Source organism: Lepisosteus oculatus, chromosome 21 (assembly GCF_040954835.1).
Source record: "Lepisosteus oculatus isolate fLepOcu1 chromosome 21, fLepOcu1.hap2, whole genome shotgun sequence".
NCBI lineage: Eukaryota > Metazoa > Chordata > Actinopteri > Semionotiformes > Lepisosteidae > Lepisosteus > Lepisosteus oculatus.
The window spans coordinates 6,046,084-6,070,050 of record NC_090716.1 but is presented as its reverse complement, the minus strand read 5'-3'; the positions used below and the strand labels follow the sequence as shown (position 1 = coordinate 6,070,050).

Genomic DNA, 23,967 nt, shown 5'->3' with positions numbered 1-23,967 from the left:
GATTTTTATTTTATTTTAGGACATTCTTCTTTGAAAGCCATAGGACTCACACTGATAATGCCAAAGTTAACACAGTACGTACAGTATAGTGTTTCACAGGAAACAGAGTATCCTTAGGAGATTCGTGACATTCTGCTCTTTCTCCCTAATGAGTGTATAGAAATTCAGCCTCCAGCAAGAAACAATGCATAAGGCTGAACCTCAAAAGCTGCTAAACTGAATCCCAGCATTGCATTTTCTCTTATTGCTTTTTCCTTAACTCTGGTGATTTCAAAAGAGATAAATTTTCATACTTTGATTGCGTGAGATTTGTCTTTTTTCCTCTTCAGATTGTACTCACAAGAAGAAATGACACAAAATTGTATTTTTTCAATAATAAAAATACTCAACATATGAAGTTTTTCTTTTTTCAAAAAGCATAATTAGAGACAGGTGAAGATGGCAGGGCTTATTTACTTCAGGAAAACTGTGGTCACTCCCAAAAAAGTGGTTCTACCATTAATGCTGATGGTTGCATCGAGGCTGACATAAGGAAAAAAGCTTAAACTGTTGTTCACTTTCATTTCACAGGCTCCTAATCTGAAAGCATTATTTTCGTATTATGAACACGTGTTTTATCTGTTTGGAATAGTTTGGAAAACTAATGATTTTATAAGTTGAAACCCAAATATTTAAACAGAATTATGTAAAACTATTATGTAAAATTGTACAAGTATTTACAACCAATAAAGACAAGACATAATTAAAACAAGATGTCTACATTAAAGATCTCTGGCTTCAAAGCACATATTCTCAACAATGCTGAAAGCCAGTCTACAGGTGCAGTGGACTGAATTGTCTTGAACAGAGAGTCATATTTATTTTCTTAATGGCAGACCCAACATTTGGCTTTCACTAGCTCTTGAGAAGAGCATCATTCTTTTTCTGAGAGTACTTATTTGGAGAGCAGCATCTAGACCATGCCTTTTATTTCTCTCAGAGAAATTCTTATTAGGGCGCATACAAGCATGACAGACATGACCAGAATTGACACCACATTGTGGGGTTGTATCTGCTGGTAAACTAAACACGGTGGGAACATGAGACAGGATTCAGAAACTTCAAGGCACAGCAGAAGTGTTTTCATATTAGCTAGCCTCCTGTTCACGTCTGCAACATGGCCCTTTCTTTGCACAACAATAAACCAGTGAAGCTGCTAAAGAAGTTACATACTGTAGAAATGATATTTTCACACTGCTGTTTTTATCCCAAACAACTTTTTATCGTCAGCCTTTGTGAAGTATCAGGGAAATGATGACCATCAAATATCAATTGAATATGATTGTTCTAGCATTTATATCTATATTTAAAATATGCTTACCTATTACACTTTGTAATTTCACTTTAAACAGAAGTCTGTTACAGTTCTCTACCACGTAGATTCCACAGACGCACTTAGGCAATCAATAAAATCAAAACGTAGGCAATCTGATAGAGATATTACTAAGCTGTTAGCTTTATTGATTTTTCTTTCTGTGAGTACTGTGCATGATATTTTACAGTTCCAGAAGTGAAGTATCTGTTTGTTTCTTTATTAAATCATGTCTAGCAACGGGTATTTTATTATAATCTTCAGTATCCTAAAAGTTTACTTGGGGTTTCTAATCTGGGCATGAAAGGTGGTTTCATGTCAGAAAATTCTTTCATATTAAGAAAACCTGTAGGATGAAAGTCCAATGTGGGTACTAAAAACAGGGATGCCATAAAGATCAGGTTGGTGACTGCATTACATTATATAATTACTATATCACGAGAGTGTAAACATTCTGTAATGCTCTCAAGTATCTAATAACTTTAAGTATACAGTATACAGATTTTATTGGCTTGTAATAGTTTAATCTACTGAAGTAGGGACATTTATGTTGTGGACTTAATTACAAGCCTTACTGCACAGTTATGCCATAATTCAGATTAATAAAGATCAGATTTCGATGTTATTGAAGTTTTATTAAGTATATACATTTTATAATGCCCTGTTATAAAATTCATTGATTATGAATGAATAATCGTGGAATATGTAGGCAACGATGTTTGTAAGAAAAGAACCCGCAGGGCTTGAAGATCCACCAAGCTAAGATGAAATGGAGCTGAGCCCAGAGCAACCTCACCCTGTCACAAGTTCTAGCCCTAGGCAGAGTAACGGTTCAGATGATCTCCCGCTAGAAAGGAGAAAGACCCGAAACACCCAGTGATCCCAGCAGTGATGATGTGTCCAGTACTTCAGTACTTTGTTTTCAAGATCACATTGAGCCCAATCCTTTTTTGGCATTTTGTCATAGCACTGCACCGAAATATTGTTGTTGTACTTGTAGGATACAATTTTAAATTACATTATATCTATCATGTGAATAACAACAATACGTTGAATCTAAAATAACTATAATTGGTAAATTATGAGCAAGATGCTGTTACCTGGAGAAAATATGTGTCTTTTCTAACCTATGCCTAGATTAAATTGTGAGAGATTTCCATAAACTCTTCAAACATAATAATTACAAGCATTATCTTAATATACAGGTACAGTATGAAGCTCCCATTAAGCATATAAGCAGTGAACCACAGTTTAGTTCATGAAACAGTTCAGTTTGGTTGACACTCTTTTGACACTATCTCAACTTCCTACTTTTCTAAGCATTAAATCCAGTTTAAATAAATTCATTGAAAAGTTTTAAGTCAATCGATGGTAAGAGTATAAAATGTTGGTGAATTAAAAGGGTTTTTTGAAAATACATTATTCATGCATTTTCCTTAGGAAACTATATAAAATTTTCATTAAAATGATTTAAATCAATGATTAAAAAAATGAAAATCAAGTTGATGCAAATCAGGCAACTCTGATGAGAAATAAATTAAATATACATCAATCTCCAACAAGACTCAATTAAACTTCCCATTGAAATGTTCCGATGCAGTACGTTTACACTCAGGCTCTTAATGAAAACTGTAGAGAGCCCTCTTGTGCATCAGTGAGTCAAAACAGCCTTGACCCAAGATGCCACAGATATAAGAGGTTAGCATGCCCTGCTAATAAACCGGATCTGGCAGTCCTTGTTACAGGAACTGACTGCTTAAAGGTGTAATCCTTTTCTTCTGAACCTGCTGCTGAAAGAAGAAGAATCAGAAAAAGGAGACCTTTCATAGTTGAGTAGTATTTTAAAAACAAATACGCACACTAAAGATAGGTGATGCATTAAGTAGTGGCACTGGGATAAGAACAAAGTGTGTGGCTGTTAACTATGCATACTATCCATTCCTTTTAAGAGCACAACTATTAATAAGAAGCCAAATGAGCTTGTTCTACTGACATACAGGATACCACGTTGATACATAATACACCCTTTTGTCTCAAATGGCATGTATGCATATCCATAACTCACAAACCCATGAAATTGGCTCTTCATAAACATGCGGTACATAAACCCATTTAATTAAGTATGGAGAGAGTTTTGAATGTACCCAAACCAGGCACTTGCATATTCATTTATTCTTATTTTGGACATGCAAGGATTGGTGCCTGCATTATGAAGCCCCCAAAGCTTAAACTATAGTTATAATTCCGCATAAAAGTTCCAAAGTCATCAACCAGAACATAACAAATTTGGTTCCCCAAATATTTATTTTTATGCCCCTTACACTATTATCAGTCAGTTTGGAGCTGACAATTAATCTTTACTTATGACTACATTTACAGCAGAGGTAAAGAACATGTGTCCTCAGATATGCATTAATTTTCAGGACATCTACTTGCTTTAGAATAATGCAACCTGACAGCAGTGATTGGAAAGCTAAGGCAACAAAGACAGGACAGGTGCAACTCTCCCTAATATTAATGCAAGTACAGGACAGGCATGTCCAGACATCCATCTTCTAATCACTTTATCCAATCCAGAGTTGCAGGACAGCTACAGCCTTTCCCAGCAAGTAACGGGCACAATGCGGGTCACACCTTGGGCGAGATGCCAGTCCATTGCAGGGAACACACAGATACAAACACTGACGCACACACACGAACACACGAACACTCACTCACTCACTCACTCACTCACTCACTCACTCACTCACTCACTCACATCAGGGCCAAATTTGTCAGGAGCCAATTAACCTAGTGGACTGTGGGAAGTAAACAGAGCACCTGGAGGAAACCCATGCGAACACAGGAGAACTCCAAACATCCCAGGTCCAGAATTGAACTCAGGGCCCCAGAGCTACAAGGCAGAAATCCTAATCACTCTACCACTGTGCTGCTTAACCAGTCCAGCATATCAAGTAGCTAATATTAATTGAGTAAAATTCCTATTTTACCTTCATTATATGCACAGATATCCTTGAAAACACAGTTAATACTTTTTCATAAGAGTGTGATTCTGGTTTCCACCAGAACAGTAAGGCCCATGTACAGGTATAAAAAATAGTATTATAAATTATTAATATTATAGAATATTTCTATAAGAATATACAAGAAATAAACCTCACTTCCAACATGCAATGCATTAGGGTGTAAAATAGCTGAAGTTACACTATATTATTTTGAAAGAAATTGTTTTTTCTTTGTTTGGTACATCATACCACCCCTTTCAATGCAAACTAGCCTTGAAAATATTTGTTTTGTTATGGGGAGCAAGTTTTCATTAGGGATTTTATACCTCAATTATTTTATTAACTGCAGGGGGAGATGAGTAATGGCAGAATGCAAGACCTGTACTCACGAGTCTCATTAACAAAATGGCATATTGCAAATCAATTGTCAAGGATCCTGCTGAGCCAAATCTGCTAATTAGTGAATCATTAGAAAGTTAATTTTTACTGGAGTTTTGTGTTCACTGAAACCTCTTGCCCTGTAACTTCCACAGTTACACATTTATTGCTATGCTTCTGAAGTTTGCATGTGTCTCCCATAATATGGTCATTAAAATTTAATCATCATAATAAACAAAGAAGTCATCAGCTTTCCAACTGTTGAATGACTCCTGCAATTATCTGTTTTATTTGACCTTAATTATAATTAAAATGTGAAGAAAATAAACCGCAAGCTACTTCATCTTGCAGGACCACTTGTAATATTGCAATATGGCATCAAACTTACAATTAGAGATATTCAATGACAGTCCTTAATGAAGTGCAATAAAGCCAACATATTACAAAAATGGCCCCATATTTCTATTAATGCATACTGCATCACAAGTCAATGTGATAACAAAAAGACAGCTTATTAGAGATTTGATTCCATTTGTTGTGTCTACTCTTACAAAATCAAATAAAGATTTGGAATCGCTGCCACTGCTTGTGACAGATTTCACATCTTTGCAGGAGAAGAGTTGTGTAGCTCTCACTGACAACACAGTAAGCTCACAGGTGCCCAGCAGCAGAGGTCACCGTTGATCACCCTAGGTAGCCCAAGCTACCTTAATGACGATCATTCACTTGTGTGATGCTGCCCCAGGAAAATGACACAGCCCATACTTAAGCCAGCAAATGTTCAATGACCGTAAGGTGCTACTGGCACCCTGTAGAAGCACCTTAATGAGCTCAGGCTAGTTTTAAATGCCTATTAAAAAAACAATACTGAAACTTTACATTGTTGTACATTCACAATATTTCCAACTTTCTCTATGGATTCCCATCTTGCCATACTGTCTCAGGCTACTATATAGTGATGTACACTACATGATCCTGACATTTTTACAACTGATTCCACTCAGCATTAGTAAATAACCCACAACACCATTTTTCCTTCCCATTTCTTGACGCAGCTTGAACATGTTAGTTCAGCAGCAGACTAATGGATAGAGATGTTTTTTATAGTTACTTCCATCAAAGAAATGATACGATCCTTGAAATGTTACAGTTTATTACACTTTACAAAGAACTTCAGGAAATTTGAATCACTAAAGAATGGATGAGCACGTTTTTAAACCTGTCCTTGATCTTATCAAAGCTGTTGGTCTGTTTTGGTTTTTTTTTCTTATTTATGTGTACATCACATAAATGTTCACAATGATTGTGCCATGACCAGAACCAGCAATTTATACTGAAAAAAATCAATATACAGTACTGTAGTTAGAATAATTGGTGCTATGCTTTTAATGTGTTTATGGAAGCTCCAACAGAATGCGTTATTTGATTTTCTTTTTTGCTAGATACATATATGACAGACATGGAATACAGAATTTCCCGATACAAAAGAAAGGTAAATACTGGTTGCTACATTATTCCAGCTTCTCTTGCTTTTTGTCAAATTGTTCCTAGCCATATAGCAAATACCAGACATCTTCTGAAGTTAGGTCATTTAATAAAGGCGGCAAATCTTTTTTTTCCCTTCTAATAAATTCCACCAATTTGCAGTGGAGAATTTTGGAGAAAACTGACCTGGTCATTTATGTTATGTAATATATCCTAAACATGGTAGGTTCGCTGGTGAAGGGGTTCAGATTGGTAAAAGTTTGGTCATTTCCAAAATGACTGCAAAACAGAGCAGTTCCACTTACTGTTTACTTAGACAAGAGCTGGGACCGGATCCAAAGCTGCCTTAGGCTTTTTCACTGGCCTCAAGAAAGAGCATTCGGTCATCTGAGGAAATCATGCTAACTGATTTCTGATTGCACAGTGTAGGTAACCTTGTCAAAAAAACCCAGCAGAGTTGAAAGTGTAACAAAGCGGACACTACATTATAAGAAAACCTCTCACAGAGGGGGATGGGAATGTCATTGTCACCATGGTCACCATGGTAACTTTAACCGGTATCATAATTCTGTGTGCAGCAATAGTTTTCTTTAAATTCAGCAAGACAAGTTGCATTGTGATTTAAATGAGTAGTGAGGAGGTCAGGCCAATTATAAACTGTCACACACTACCTCCTCAGCTTTCCCTATGTGACACATGCTAATAAAAAGCCAGCAATTGAACATATTCAGCATTTGTATAGACCGATATGTTTCTGATGTTTGCACTTTCAGTTTAGATTCCATAAGACCTCCTGAGAAGTCCAAAAACAAAATTAGCAGGAGGTTATTTTATCATGTAAGTTTAAATATTCATATAAGCACTAGAAAATGCATCCTTGAGATACAACAATCAGTGTTTAGCAAAAAGCAAAAAAAAATATTATATCAAATTAAAACAAGCGAAAAACACAGATGTTCTATCTTCACTGAGTCTAGGCTTTAATATTTCATTTTTGGTTTGTGTTAAGGTTATGGACAATTAACTGTACTGAAAGGTACATTAATCCATGCAAATGCTTTCAGGGAGACAAAGACAGAAACAGGGAAATCAAGACAAGCTGCATTGTGATTTAAAAGAATAGTGAGGAGGTCTGGCCAATTACAAACTGTCACAGATTGCCTCCTCTACTTGACCTAAGTGATAAATACTGACAAAAGCCAACAGATGAACATCTGCAGTATGTGCATAGACATACTATATTTGTTTTTAATATTTGCACTTTCAGTTTAGATTCCCAATAATTGCAGGATGAGACTTCCCGAGAAGTTCAAAGAGAAAATTATAATGAGGGTTGCCAGTTTATATCCGGTGGCTGGCAGAGGAATCCTACTCTGTTGGACCCCAGAGCAAGGCCCTTAACTTGACTGCTCCAGGGCCGCCGTATAAATGGCTGACCCTGCGCTCTGACCCCCAGCTTCTCTCCCTGTCTGTGTGTCTCATGGAGAGCAAGCTGGGGTATGCAAAAAGACAAATTCCTAATACAAGAAATTGTATATGGCCAATAAAGAGATCTTATCTCTATCTCTTATCTATTTATTGAAATACATTAAATAACAATGCATCCTTGCATTACCTTTAGACAACAAAACACAACAGTGTTTATTGAGTGAGTTTAGCAATAACAAAACACTTGAATCAAATTCTAAAAACAAATTAACACAAGAGGAGAACTTGGTTTCCTACATTCACTGAGCAACCTCATCCTAGCTTTAATATTTCATTTTTGGCTTGTATTAAGATGATGGACAATTAACTCACTGAAAGGTACATTGCAAATGCTTTCAGAGGGACAAAGGCAAAAACAGGGGAACCAAGGCTTTGAGTTACAGAATGAACAGTGTGCAGGAATGTTGATCAATACACTGTAGTGATGCACTGTACTTTGATGAAGGAGAGAGACCCTTTAAATAAACCATTTGTTGTCTTTATGTAGAACACACTTGTTTATTTTATTAATGCAATAGCACCATTCTGCCGTCTGTGAGTGATGCAGAAGCACAGCCCCAGACAGAGGTTCGCTGTTGAATTCACATTAGCTTAGGAAGTTCTGTGGTTAGCAGGGATGCATGTTGCTCTTTATTTATTAAGATGAATATCCCAACAGGCAGTCTGATTCATTAACAAGTGATGCCCCAGGGCATGAACAGCAGTAATAACTTTTATGTGCAGCAATAAATGTAAGAAATTATAAAATTATGGAAAAAAAAAGAAATTAGGTCAAACACACAGAGGGAATTGGCCAGGCTTAGGGACCTATCTTTGAACAACCATATGGCAAAAAATTAAGAACTATTGTGTATTTTCATCAACCTTTGTGAAGAAGTACTACATATTGTTGTGGTGTGTGTCATAACATTCTGGTTACTTTCCATTTTTATCTCTAGAACATGTGTGTCATCATTCTCTTCCCTTTTTTCCCCACTTAAACAAAGCTATGGAAAATTGGCTGGAGTTCATTTGGAATGAAAAAAAGTGAAGCACATCTCTCAGTGTAACATCTTCCTTTGAAAGTAGTCTTGTTAGAATGGAATAAAAGTGCAGTCTTGAAGCATATTTATTTCTCAGCATAACATGGTGAAAGACTTTGGATAAATGTCTAAATTGTAATGCTAGTGTACCTATCAAAGATATGTTTGCCTGTTCTGCAGCAGAGATCATGGCTCATGGCTGTGCAATCTGATAGCAGGCTCATCATCATGAAAAAAGAATCAATTAATTGCTCTACTATCTTCCTGTGTTTCACTCATTAAGTCCAAGTAACAAACCTTCCATTTCAAACACTAACACCTTGTCTCAGATGATAAAGCTTTTTTCCTCCAATCCATTTTTATTTTTGCTTCGTTTCCTCCATGGTCCCTCCCTTTACTGACAGATCAATAAATATCCGATGCTTCCTGTCACATGCCTCATTCAAGACTTTAATCTCAAGGTAATTACGTCTGGCTGAAATCTCCTGCCTTTAAATTATTTATTCTATTCTTCCCCATGACCAGCACCCCAACATACACACACACACACCTCATTTCATTTTTTATTCCCAGAAATGACAGTTTTAGTATTGACCGTAATGGCTGTCATGCTCTTCCTCTGCTTGCCCCCCAAGCAAAATGTACCAGAGAGGAAAGCAGAATTAATGAACTGTCATAATTTACCAATTTATCCAGATGGCATGGAGGCTCCAAGCTGCTCTGTCATTGTTCTTGCAGAAAACAGATAGAGATGGATTGTCACTCTTTTGCAAACACCAGCAGTGAAAGAGGAGTTCACCAAATCTGTCATTTTTGTATTATTTATGTATCTGGGATTGGATTAGAGCTCAGAATAGATAAGTAATTGGGTATAAAAATGTTTAATTTACCAACTATCCATAATAAACAACCAACACTGTGCCAATATGTTCTATGACTATTCTCATGCTTTAAAGCTAATGATTCCCTGTAAAACTATAAAGGTGGAGCTATAACCGTACAGAGACATACAGTGAGCATCTATCTAAATGAATTAGTGCACAATCTCTTTCTAAAGCGAGCCGTGGTAGCACAGACAGCGAGGGCGTCTCGCTCCTGACCGGAAGGTCCCGGGTTCAATCCCAGCTAGGGGCGAGCGATGTATAGTAGCTTGCTCTAATTTCTTCCAGACCCAGCCTGCTTTCCAGGGGTTAATCCTTCTAAGGGTAATGGAGTGGCCGGAGTGTGATGCTGATCTCACCACCTCCACCACCAGTGTTGGATGGTGGAGAAAAATCGGGGCCCTCACCCTCCATGGGCCTTTATGGCCTGAAAAGGGACCTACCTACCTATGCTTCTAAATAAGAATCAAAGATATAAATCAAACAATAAATACTATAAATATTTATATTAAAAAAATACTATAAATCAAACAATCTTATATGAAATATTTGCAGAAAAACAGGTATAATTCTAACCTGCTTGAAAAATTCCAGAATTGAACATTTGTTGAATCTGAACTTAAACCTAATTAATATATTTCTAGCACACTGATACCTCTTGTTATTATAAGATTATACCATGATACCTCTGGCTGACCACGGTTGATAGCTCTTCGGGGTTGGTGGTTTTTGGGATGGCAACAATTGGAACACCCTCAGAAGAGAGAGGGGTATGCACCTTTTCCTGTCGACAGAAAAGTTTCCCTGTTTGTGTTCTGGTGAGGAGGACAAAAACAGGCAATGCCTATTAACCAAGGAGCTAAGAACGTTGCAGTGATGATAGTCAACTGCTTGATCCATAGTGGAACCACAGAAAAAAATCAAAATTAGGTTTTCCAATTTCTTTTTTAGGAAATCTACTGATTCTTAATTAGAAATTTCAGCAAAACACCCCCTTACCAATACTCCTAACAGAAAATGCGTAGGATCATTTAGCATTTTGTCAAACACTGCCAGATGTATCATAAAAGAAAACAAAAACCTGTTTTCTGTAAAGCTCTGATTAAGGCTCTGTAAATACTATTAAAAATTAGATGAGATAGATCTATAAATAACGTTTTTAGGTCAAAAAATAAGAATACAAACACAATTACAAAGAAATCTAGACTATGGAGTCGACCTAAAATATCACAATCTTGCTCTGAACAAAGGTTAAGTGTATGCTTGCTGTAACAGCTAGTATCAAGACTATAATTAAATAAAATGCATTGCACAACCACAACTGGAGGGCTAAATTAACTCTCAGGCCAAACTATAATTAGAAAAAGATAAATCCATCTCAAACTGCACCTCACCTGGGGGATGATACAGTAGAAGCATATGTGATAACAAAGGCATTACCAAACAGCTACTGCAAAAAACTGAGATGTCTGTTTGTTTATCTAGGCAGCCTGCGAACTACAGGTGTTTATTTTGTACCAATATGAGCCCCCTGATCCACAATGACTAATGGAAATCCTATCCTGAAGATGGTGGAAACAATTTTGTTTACTGAACATGATCTAACAGGTTCAAAGTCAAGTCAGAAACCTCCATAAGATCATAGTTTTCCAGGGAAAACAGACTTAGTGAAGTCATCAGAAGCTGGATTATGTAGTCTTTCTTGAAAGAAATGGTTGAGTGATTGCTAGTCTCAATTGGCGGGTACTAATGATCAAATTATTAAGATTGCATCTGTCTTTTAAATATTAATTGAGTACATTCTGGAATGTACTTCATGATGACTCATTTCAATGTGTGCAGTTCTTGACAATATAATATCTGAAAGCAAAGAAATAATTTCAGGTAGGTTAATACAATTATGATACAGTATACTAGGACAAATATAAACCTTCCAAAGTTTGCTTCATAAAACAATACATTTACAAAGAACATTAAGATTTATTTTTAAATTAACAGTGATAAAAGTGTAATAGTGTATACCACTGTTATATTACACAATATGTAGCAGTAACTTATTAGGAAAGTCAGTAATGACACAATACTTACTACTGTAATCTTTTGGATCTTTGTGTAGGATTTCTTCCAGGATTCGCTTTTTCTCAAACTTTAAAAATACATACACGCTGTATAATGTTACAACCTAATAAGAAATTAGATACAGTACATATCTTTAAAATAATTCTGTTTTCGACTTCTGTGAAACAAATGTTTGTTCCCTACTTTCTCCTTGTCTAAGCTACTCAGCAATGTTGTTGAAGCTGATATTCTAGCTGCTATAAAGAAACTTAATTAGATCATCAGATCAATTAGCAACTAAAACAAGCTAGATGGGCTTAATGGCCTTCTCTCCTACTCTATTATATGTTCATATAGAAACTCAGGTAGTTCATTTTTTCAGCAATCTTTTCATTGTGTTCCAATACAATTCTTTTTGTAAACAATATCTTGATAGTTCAGGACAAGCATTGTGAACTGCTTAGCTTACTTAAGTTATTCAAGGGAGAAAAGATTCAAAACCAAGACAGCCCTTTTTCCAACAGAAACAGTCATTACTACCATTCTTTTTGTTTCTTGTACTAGTCCCAACTAGTTAGACTCACATGAGTACTTTTCCAACCAAGATGTCTTAAAGCATTTTAGGACAATTACAAGATTCTTCTTAAACACCTCCTACAGCCATGCAAACAAACTGAAATGGTAGATGGGTTTCTGAACTCTCATGTCATTCTCTTTTATGTCCCAGAATCCTTTTTTAAAAGTTACAATGAGCTTCTGTCACATTAATGCGGTCTTCATGTATTTTTTACGAATATTCAAGTACTTTTACCTGTCAAAGTTGACTTAAGTCCCAATGGATTATAGTGACGTTTTGAAGTTTTATTTTGTGAATGAAATGTGCACAGAATATTTTTTCTATAGTCTACAAAACTAGAAGAAATGTACTCGGTCTTTTACTGTGATGTAATTAAGAGCAACCTAGTACGGCACACAAAAAAGTACAAATTAATCAACTGAATACATGACATTTAACAGAAAGTAGTCTATCTATAATTCCATACAAAAAATACTCTTTACCTAAGATCAATAAAAGAATCATCCAACAACATTCATGTATTCATTTATTTATGAGTTTTCATACCCATCTCTTTTGTAGGTAGAGGTACTAGAAAACTAAAACTTACATTTCTTAGAAATAGAAACTGAGCTTTGAATTGCTGTTGGATTAAACTTTTTAAAAGCAAAAATAATATGATGCAGTTGCAATTCAAAATTCAGAGATAATCTAAAAAATCACAATCACTTAAAAAACATTTATTTCAAGCACACATTTAAATAGAATCTAATCACTTTACTGTATACTGTATGTGATCTACAGTTTAGATGATGATTTTGGTATAAAAATAAACTAGGAAAGAACCAACATTAAAGAAAGAAAAGTAACCTGATTTTTACTTAATGGAAATCAATATTTTACTTTTTGTACATTATGCAAGATGGTAGCTCTAAACTTCAAATATTCTCCTCCTATCACGTTTTGAATGCCACAAAGAATACAAAAATCAAATCTGTTTCTACAAAATCAATTGCTCAATACAATTCTTCAAAATCAAGTGTACTGTTTCTACATCCAGGTTCTGTTGCTGAGGTGGGCCCTCTTACATTAGAGATAAAAACAACATTCTAAGGTCTGTTCGGAGTGCCAGAAAACCCCAAGAGCAACAAAAGAATTGCTCCATTTGTGCAGAAGTAATTTAAAAAAATGCTCTCAGATCCCAAATGCTTCTGGTTAAAAAAGATAAGGGACAAACTGCCCCATATAATGGGAAAAGATTAACTAAACTTAATACCCTCGTCAATTTAATGAATCTGTGTCTAGTGCCTTCATTCCCAACTGACATGTAGGCTATAATGCTGTAGCTTCTGGGATGTACAGTATGAAATTCACATTAATATCATATCTATGCATCTCTGCATGTCAAAGCAAGACAGAACAGAGAAACGTAATGCTATACAATATGTATAAAAATTGTAACATTCACAGCAGAACCTTCTTTTTCTTTTCCAGTGTGATCCACACTGATGTGGAATTGACAGAATTCACTGCAGCTGGGATGTCAAGTTTCTTGGAAGAAAAGATTTCCCATTTTGGGGGCAGAGAGCAAAAGATGGGGCACTGTAAATCCTAATTGCCCGTAATCTGTCCTGAAATGCATGGACTGTTATGTTTTACATTAAGTAAAAACAACTTCCCTTTTAACATTCTGATTTTTCAACATATCTTGGTCATTACTGATTCTCAACTCGGCATGGGTATAATTTCACATTACAATACATCTGAGTCCGCAATTAATATCATACAAAGATCAAATGGCTTTTAACCCCAGTATCACTAATGTCCTGCAAAGTCTGAAGTGATAGGTTTTTTTACTGTTTTTTTTTAAAGAATATTGTATTAACTCACAAACCAGGCAAATACACATTATTTATAGAAATAAGAACCCTCTCAGATAAGACATTTTAATGCTGTTTTGAGATTAGCATTCCTACAAATTGTTTTAATTAGTTAGCTTTAAACTAGGAGTTGAAATACCCATTGTCAGTATATTTCCCTCCAAAAATTAATCACACTGGGCAGTACAGTACAGATCCACCTATATTTGCTGACTTTGTTTAAAACCTTCTTGCTACCATTTGCCTCAGGCTTTTGTTTCAGCTGTAACTACAGCGCAGCTCAGAGGACCCATGGGCCAGATGATGCATGTTTCTCGGCATTAGAGCTGACCAATACAAGCTCTTGGGCTGCATAAATGGCAAACAAAGATACAGGGTGGCTGAATTAGAAGGTTTTTACCTCTAGGCTTCTAACTTAAGCGAATTAGTTTCCTCATCGTTTAAAAAGCCACCAAATACATTAGGCTATGTTTTTTTCTCTTCAAAATCATCTCATTAATTAAGTAGTAGGGTTCTCTGTCATAGCTCCCAGTGGTTATTCTGAATGCAGCACCTTCTACGGAGCGGTACATGAGTCACTCTCCTGAGGCACTCGCTGATTTTAATCTTTACTGTTGCTGTTTCCAGTCCTGGCTGAGGATTTGCCAGTGTCTGTGCTCCCCAAGATTACAATGAAAATATTTTTAGAAAGATTTACTCACAGGCTCTATCAAAGTTTTACCAACCCAATACTTGCAAATTACAAACACAGTACTTGATGATAGCTTTTTGCTCGCAAGAGGCCTGTTCCTTGTAGTTAATGGAAACACACCATGAAAAACACTGGGTTTTGTAATTTGCTGTTGGTGGGGAGGTCATAATTTTGATTCAATCCACGCCTTAGACTCTCCTTGAAGCAGATACTGACTGCACACAGGGTGAAATCTGCCAAAGAGTGTAGAACCTAAAGTTTATGTCTTACGAGTGAAGCTTCAGCAGCCTCAGTGGTGCCAGCAGCATGAATCAGGGGCAGACTGGTGATATGATATTTTCAGGAGCTAATCAAAACACAAAACTTATCATAATTTGCAAATGAATTGTCTTTTTTTATGTGCACAAATTTTGCCTCCCTTAATCTCTCATAAACTACTGTGGTAAACTGGTATTTTACATATGAATACCATTGCTAGTTGTAACTTCTTTATCATTGCTACTGTATATCTGAATCTGCAAAGAGTGATCAGATTTATTAAACAACATGATTTTGGATAATATAGAAAGGACAGGGAAACCACTGTAGGGAATGGATGAGTAGGGAAAAATAGATAATCAAAAGCATCAAGATGCACAAGTCAACTGTGAGGTATAAATGTTATCTCCTCTGTGGACTGTGTGCTGACAATCCATCCATCACAGTTACACACAACATCAAACTCTACCACTGATGTGAACTGAATATGTCAAAATGATTGAATATTTTGCGTATCTATAAGCAAACAGGAGAGAAAAGTCAATAAAAGCTAATTTACGATATTAATAACATGTAACACATCATATTTTTGTTATACCCTTCAGAACAACCTTTTGAAAGTCAGAAGACCACAATACATTCAAACAGGTTTGTCTTTTTTTCTTTTGAAGAAATATAGTGCTCTTCTTAATTCAAAAGGATACTAGCCTACACATTGCTGTGTGTGAAAGCTATTAGTTATTCATATATTATAAAAAATCATAAATGTATTACTTTATATTAAAAAAAATAGAACCAGGTCGTTGCATCATTACATCACAAAAGAATATCAAGATGAATTCCATTTAATATTTTAATCTCTTGTTTTTTCTTCTCTCAATATAATGCAACATTTATCCAGAAATTAGACAATAATAAAAATCAATAACGATAACTTGGCTTGAAATATCAAATTTGAGGGAGCCTGAAACATTTTTTACAGGCTAAGAATCACCGAATGTTTAAGCAACATACTGTACATACAGTACAGAGATACTGTGGGGAGAAAACTCTTTAATGTTAATAACGAACTCATTGCATTTCCAGGGTATTTGCTGTATTTGTCAGCTTTTGGATTACTTTTTTGGAGAACTTTTACTCCATAAAATCTAAGAAAAACACATTACACTACAGCCCCACATCTAACATCATACTGGGAACATGTGAATGTCTTTCTTCTTTACCAAACAGTAACAAAACATGAGTGCTGTCTTTTTGTTTCCGTGCTAAGGGTGCTGCAGAATACTTTTTTTTTTACTATAAATATTTAGACAATGAGAAACTGCAAACAGTATTCATTATATGTGCACAAGAAATAAAGGAAACTGAAGTAGTTTGCTTTAGTAGCTTTAGAGTGACGGCTGTTTATAAAAGCAGACCTGAATGCAGTTCAGAGCATTTTCTATTTTAATAACCTCAGGTCCAGATAAAGCAGATTTGTAGTGGTTCTTATACCTTTAATCCTCTTTACAGCCAAATAAATGAGGAGTGACTAAAGCAGAAAATCATTTCTACTCAGCAGCCTTCCAACAAAGAATTATGTTTGGCTCTTAAGCTTATATTCCAGTTGCCTCAGAAGTACAAATTCAAAACATGAAAGGGTCACTTTTTTACTGCATCTTTGTAGACTGTTATTTATAAAGGGCTTTCAAAGTTTCATCAAGTGCATTCATATAAATTTTCAACTTGAAGAAGACTGTAACAGTTTTACCATTAATTATGCTATGCATTTACATTAACATAGTAAAACAGTTCAGTGTCTTGAATCGTAAACACACATTACTTATACAATATACTTATACTGTATATGAAATTAAGATTTTCTGTTTAAATAAAAATAGGGATCTAGACTTGTGCTGCAAAGCATAACCCTATACATTATGTTCTTCTCCAGATACAATCATTCTCATTTACTTTCGTGCAATAATGAGCTGCATCCAATAATTTAGCATTTCTCTGCCTACCTACTACATACTGTACAATACATCACTAAACAAGTTGGAAATGCAAACAATAAATGTGTAATCGTTGTTAAAAACCCTTTCTTTCCAAAAGCAGCTGATCAGCTACACTGATTGGCATTTGTAAGTCCACTCTCTCTTTGTTCTTTTTCTTTGGAACCGTTCTTAAAAAATGAATGTATATTATGACAGACAGGGCAAGAAAGGAGATTTATTCAACAGTGTAATAGGATTGTTCTTGAAGTATGTCTACTACTCAAGGAGAACAGTTTTCTTCTCTCCTCGTCAAAACACAGGTCTTCATTTTTTTTCTGAATAATCGTAGTACCCTGTTGTTTATCTCCTTGTCACTGCCCAGTACACCACAATAAAATGCCAGAAATAGCCTGAAGATTTACAACATTAGCATCACTGAGTGCACTTCAAGAGCTCTGACCACTCTCGTCAAAGTGCAAAAAAAAAGCTAACTGTCAATTAATAATGCCATCGACTTGAGCACGATCAATAATGCTTAACCATTACTCCATTCCTTATCTCCGCAAAGGCTGGAGAAGTAGATAACCTTAGAACAGAGAAGTTTGCTGAGCTGCCTCCAGAGAACAGCATTCTAATTAATGTGTAATATAGTAAGGTCTGTTAGAATCATATACTAATTATCCCGTGGGGACCACAGAAAGATGAGGATGATGATGAGGACAGTGTGAAGTTACTACAGAAATCACAACTCAGTCTTCACTGTTTCAATAGATGCAATAGTTACCAGTTACCTACTGGTAACAGAAAAGTTGCACGAAAGAACACAAACTCACTGCACAGATGACAAGCTGAGTCAGGTTTGCTTCCCTAGAGCTCCCCTTGCCTGCCTTAAGCCACCTATCACCTGGCCTGCATGGGTTCAGCTGAGGAGAGACACCCATTGTGAGGTCAGAAACAACATTGAACTGCAGAGTTGGATGGTTGAGAACATTTCATTTTATTTGAGGAGACAGTGCGGAAATGCAAGTGCCTGAAGATACAGTGGCCATCACTTGAGGCGTCAGACAAATCCTCAGAAGAAAGGCAAACCAGCGCTTAAGCCCACATTTCTCCCACTGTCCAAAGTTTCATAATGCCAGTGTGAGACATGAAGCTGCCCAGGCACAGATGTGTCAATTACCGATTGGGAGAAACTGTGAAACACTAAGGGCTGAGGTGACACCAAGCCAAATGACATTGAAAATTAGCTGTTGAGCTACAGTATGTCACTACAAGAGATCATCCTCCACTACTTACTGTACACTAAATTAGTGGCTCAACTAGGGAAGGTGCTCTCATCTGAACGAGGGCTGAGCTCTGTGATCACGGGTTCCAGCCTGGGCCAAGTCACCAGCCGATTCTGATCGGTACTCTCCAAGCAGCAGAGTATGATCAGTTGAGTGTCAATGGGGTTAGTGAGGGATTAGCCAAACAGGGATGTCTTGGATCTCAGCAGCACAGTGACCCCTGCAACCTCCCAGGTGTTTGCAGGCACGCAGTGGTGTTGGAACAGGACAGGTGTTCTTTTTTTCTCTCCACAGGAATCCAATATGAAAAGCAGAGAAAGAGAGACATTTCTCTTTTAAAATGTTTGGAAGAGGAAAAGATCCATTATCAAATCTATGGTTTATGCACTCCTATGCCCGAATTACACATTTTTTGGTTCTAGAAAATTAGCACAGTTTACTTGTAGTGTCCAAATGTGGTCTCAAAAGAAACGCACAAAAATAACTCCAGTCTTCAAAGAGTAGGGTGCATCTGGATTATTTTCATATTCCTTTTTATGTATTCAAAGCATATTGACTGATAAGTATTTGTTTTACACCAGAGAGGGGGAAACTAATAACTCATCTGCTTCAGTGAAGCGAGATAAAATTATCCCTAAGTCCCCTAGGATGCAATTTTTAAAACTATGAAACATTTGAAGAATAAATTAAATAAATTAACCATATTAAATCATCATTGCTTTGGACTTAAAAGACATACTGTAAGCTATTTTTACCATAAAGAAAATAAGATAAAAGAGGTTTTGCATTTTATGGTAGGTTGACTTCTGCATATTGACAGTACAGAGTATAATGGTTTCAGCAGATTTACATATAGAATGAAACTGTTCTAGCAAGTGAGACTTTCTTGCAAAACAAAACATAGAGATGGTAAATAGGGTTTTGTACGAGAGCAATAGACACATGAAGTGCTTCCACAGAGGACCAGGATACAGGAAAAAGCATCTCTCCACTCATGCATAAATAATTTAGGTTAGAATTTCCTAAAAGCTCTTTCCTGACTCAATATACCATACATATGCTGTGGGTACATTACTTATTACTTTAGTCACTAAATATATCAAGAACTGCTAAGACAAATCAACAGACCTTTCCAAATACCGCTGAACTTAGCAGATGTGGAGAGAGACAGAGCAGGGAGCAGTAAAATAGCTTTATAACATGAAAACGACAGATATTGAATTGTTTCTGGCTTAACAGTCTTTTAGATCTCTGCAGAGACTGCATAATGTATACTATAAAATATATTGGTTTATTTAAGCCCTGACATGCTTTTGTTGTTCAGCTTTTTTATGTATAAGGCTGAACTTCATTTTAGAGTAGTAGTTACCACCCTGCTTCAAAACTCTGTTTACACTTGGGATCGTTTCAGTTCTTATTTTAGTTCTTACTTTTTTTTGTGCCACATTTGCACATGGTGTTTAAAAAGAATCCAACACCTGCACTTGCAGCATTGTTGTGCTACACTTATTGATAATTAAATAAAAATAGATTAATACAATTAACTGTATTTGCACATTATCACATCTATCATTTGTTTTGTACTTACACTTGATGCACTGTAAACATTGGCAGACTTTAAATCATCCTGGATAAGGCCATCTGCTATGCAAATAATCATGATCATTTTCATGTACTGTACAAACTTTCATATTCTGTTATAATCAAATTTTGTGATGAGACATTTTAGTTCTTCATGTTATTTAATATGACCAACAACTACTCACAAAGAACAGAGAATCATGAATAACTGTATAGCCAGCAAAAAGCAATAAATAATTTACTGGAACAATCTGCTTTTCTAAAGCTAGTATTCTAGTGAAGTAACCATGTCACTGTCCGTAGGACTAAACACTGTGAACTGTTTAATTTTAATAATAAAGTTATTGCACTTTATTATTTTTATTTGGCCATCCATCGTCAGAATAGCCACTTTTTCTCAGTAACGGTCACGGGAACCAGGAGCCTATCCCAGCAGGATATGGAGCAAGACAGTATTACACCTTGCAAAAATGACAGGATCCCAGCGAAACACCCCTCAAACATAAGAAGAGCAAGCCAAATTCACATAGACGCCATACTGTTATAGAACTGGACCACGAATCATATTGGCATCTACTGGCAATAAAAATAATACTTTTGACTTTACAATGAACTAAACACTTTACTTAAAGCTTCATTCAAGGATATTCATATTAGGTTTGAGTTTTAAATGTTAACACTTGAAGGAAATCCTATTAAATTATTTTGTATGTTCACTTTGAACATAAACATAGTGTAAAAGGCTTTTTAAAACCTTGTCTTAAAAGCAAAACTCATTTGTGAAACATTCCTCCTTCTGACATCTTTTTCCAATTAAGCTAGACTGGGGAGCTGCATCAGTGTGCAGAGGAACACAAGGAGGTAAATTCCAGTAGGAAACAGATTCACATCTCCTTTTACACCTTATCACCCTCTTTCCCATTCACATCTCAAGGGGCTCTGAGCAGTAATCATTTTTGACTGATGACTCCAACACTAAATAGTTTTCTTTCCTCAGAAAAGTTAATAAAGTAGTTATACTCAAAATCACAAAGGTCTTTGTTATAGTTTATTAAAGTTAATAGCTTTGAGATCTGTGTTTTTCCCCACTGCCACCTAGTGGCATCAGATTTTCATCAATTGCAAATTTAAATGTAAAAAAAAACATGTACTGGAGTTTTAATGCATGGGACTTTTAAACATTTGTATAATATATTTATTGTGGATTTGATACACCACAACTCTGTTTGAAAACATGCTTGTCTGAAAACATTTCAACATTACTTAACACTATTATTTAACACTACAGTAGATTTAGTATTTCTGAAAGATATATAATATTTTTTAACCATTCCATACATTCCTGTGTTACAAGGCATATGACAAAAGGTTTCAGAAACACTCTATGAAGCAGTATTTTCATAAAAAAAGGCAATTACCTAAAATATGAATTATGCAATGTTCTAAATCTGAGGGAAAAAAAAGGCCTTTCGTCTGAATAAGGTCAAAATGACTCAATGAATCAACATGTCCAATTGTTAGACTAGAGGTCCCCCTACAGGACACTGGCATGATGGCACGTCTCACATAATTCTCCCATGCCATGCTGTATCCTACTGGAGCAAATGTGGAAAAACTCAGAGCACTTCTAGAAATCCAGGACACGGTGATGTTTTAGCTTTTATTACGCAAATATAAAAACAAAAAATGTTTAGGCCTTAAATTTTTAACGTACACCTTCTGCTGAACAAGACAGACTGTTATACGTACTGCATTTTACATTCGGCAGAGTATGTAATCGTACATGAAGGCAAACATTACATTGCTCTACATTGCGGGAGTACACAACTAGTACTTCATGGTGATCATTCCACCTAAGCTCTTAACTATCTACCTCAGCTAATTACTAACTTGTCTGGATCAATTCTGTACCTCTCCTCCATTCTTCAGATATGCTAGCATTAGAAAGTGACCTGTAAGACCTTCCAGATTGCAGCCTCTCAGCACTAAAGCTGTGCAACGCAGCTACAGTAGCAAGAAAGAAGGACACAGCATTTAGCCTATTTTAGCCTAGTCCAATATACTAATTAAGATCGCTACTTGCAGTATTAGAACAGTATTTAAAAATAGATGTACACAGTAAATTCTGATTCTGTGATTTACAGAATATGTGACTGCCAAGCTCCTTTTTTAAAACACAAACTCACTTCATGGTCAAACAACTTACCATGTCTAAAACGTAGTGCACTCAGAAATTCAGGTGATTTTCTGCCACTCACAGAAACTGGCCTTCATATTTGAAACCAGGCATATTTGATGACAATCCAAGGGACTCCAGAGTCCCACTTACAGTATAATGGCAAGAGATAGACACACAGGTTTCATCTAATTAAGAGTCTGCAAACACTTCTTTTAACCCAAAAATAAACACACAGCACCACAATACGTCTTCTGTCTACTAAACTCAATTGTGCTCCTGCTAGGGCATTTTACACTGTAATGCAAACAACGTTTTTGTGTCACCAGAACATTTATCACCCATGAAAGTCAGTTTAAAACAATCAGCTTTTGGAAACAGAAGTTAGAATCAACAGCAACTTGTACCAATATCAGCTGCAACATGGTATTGCACAATATAAAAACTGCTAACTGAGAAATCATGGAGAAGTAAATCTTTTCAGGGATTTCCAGACATTAAATGACAGATATAATTTAAAAGTAACAAAATAAAATTAAGTTTTTGTTTCATTGTTAATCTCTGTATTGTCATGCTAAAAGCAGAGGTCAACAGAAAGTTTCTTAAGAGTTTTAATTGTAATTGCATTGATTATTTTATATGGTGACTTTGCATTTATACATAATACATAAATTAAGTATTATGGAGAATAGTTGGTTTTGTACAGCAGAACTGTACAATTGATTGATTGATTTACCCTAGCAGCCATATCACCCTACGACTCACAACTGGCACCCCACTGAAGCTCAGGAGGTGTGAGTCTGGTCAGTACCTGGATGGGAGACCTCCTGGGAAAAACTAAGGTTGCTGCTGGAAGAGATGTTAGTGGGGCCAGCAGGGGGCGCTCACCCCCCTGCAGTCCATGTGGGTCCTAATGCCCCAGTATAGTGACGGGGACACTATACTGTAAACAGGCGCCGTCCTTCGGATGAGACGTAAAACTGAGGTCCTGACTCTCTGTGGTCATTACAAATCCCAGGGCACTTCTCGAAAAGAGTAGGGGTGTAACCCCGGTGTCCTGGCCAAATTTCCCATTGGCCCTTACCAATCATGGCCTCCTAATAATCCCCCTCTATGAATTGGCTTCATTACTCTGCTCTCCTCCCCACTGATAGCTGATGTGTGGTGAGCGTTCTGGCACACTATGGCTGCCGTTGCATCATCCAGGTGGATGCTGCACATTGGTGGTGGTGGAGGGGAATCCCCATTACCTGTAAAGCGCTTTGAGTGGAGTGTCCAGAAAAGCACTATATAAGTGTAAAACTATTAATCATATGTTGGATATAAATGAATGGCAAACTCATTTTACTCCATTTAAAATGTTCAAATATCTTAATCCATAACATCTCATAAATTAACCAATCTCAACAAATAAAATGAAGTCTTGAGTTCTCTATTTCTCATCTTAATCCCCTCCCCCCATCATAAATGACTGTGAAATTGACATAAACTTAAATTGCAAAAGAGAGAAGAGGAATATTTTGAGGTTAGCATGTTACTGTCATGTAATGCCTTTTTAAACTACATGTGTCTTTCAGTTCAATGGGTAAAGGGAAATATTTTTTAAAACTCCCTTGATCCTTATACCCCTAATCACAATGGAAATACTGTGAACTGTAATATCAGAACTGGGAAACTCCAGTCTTTGACATTTGCCACACCATCCTCATAAATGATCTTAACTATCCAATTGAATTAATAATTTAATAAGACATTAGCCCGGGCTTTTATACTTAAATTAATTCAAAATCAAGACCTCATTCTAATATATTAATTGGAGAGGAATTCTTCATGTGGAATTTGATTTGGTGTAGTCAATTAAACAGGGCTGCTGTTATAAAACACCGGGGTGAGCA

At 36.1% G+C, this 23,967-nt stretch overlaps 1 protein-coding gene across 1 annotated transcript in view; it reads right to left on the bottom strand.

The window, feature by feature from the left end:
• The window catches only part of LOC107075817 (transmembrane protein 263), a 63,100-nt gene that overhangs the window by 37,385 nt on the left and 1,748 nt on the right, over positions 1–23,967 (bottom strand). The window lies entirely within an intron of this gene.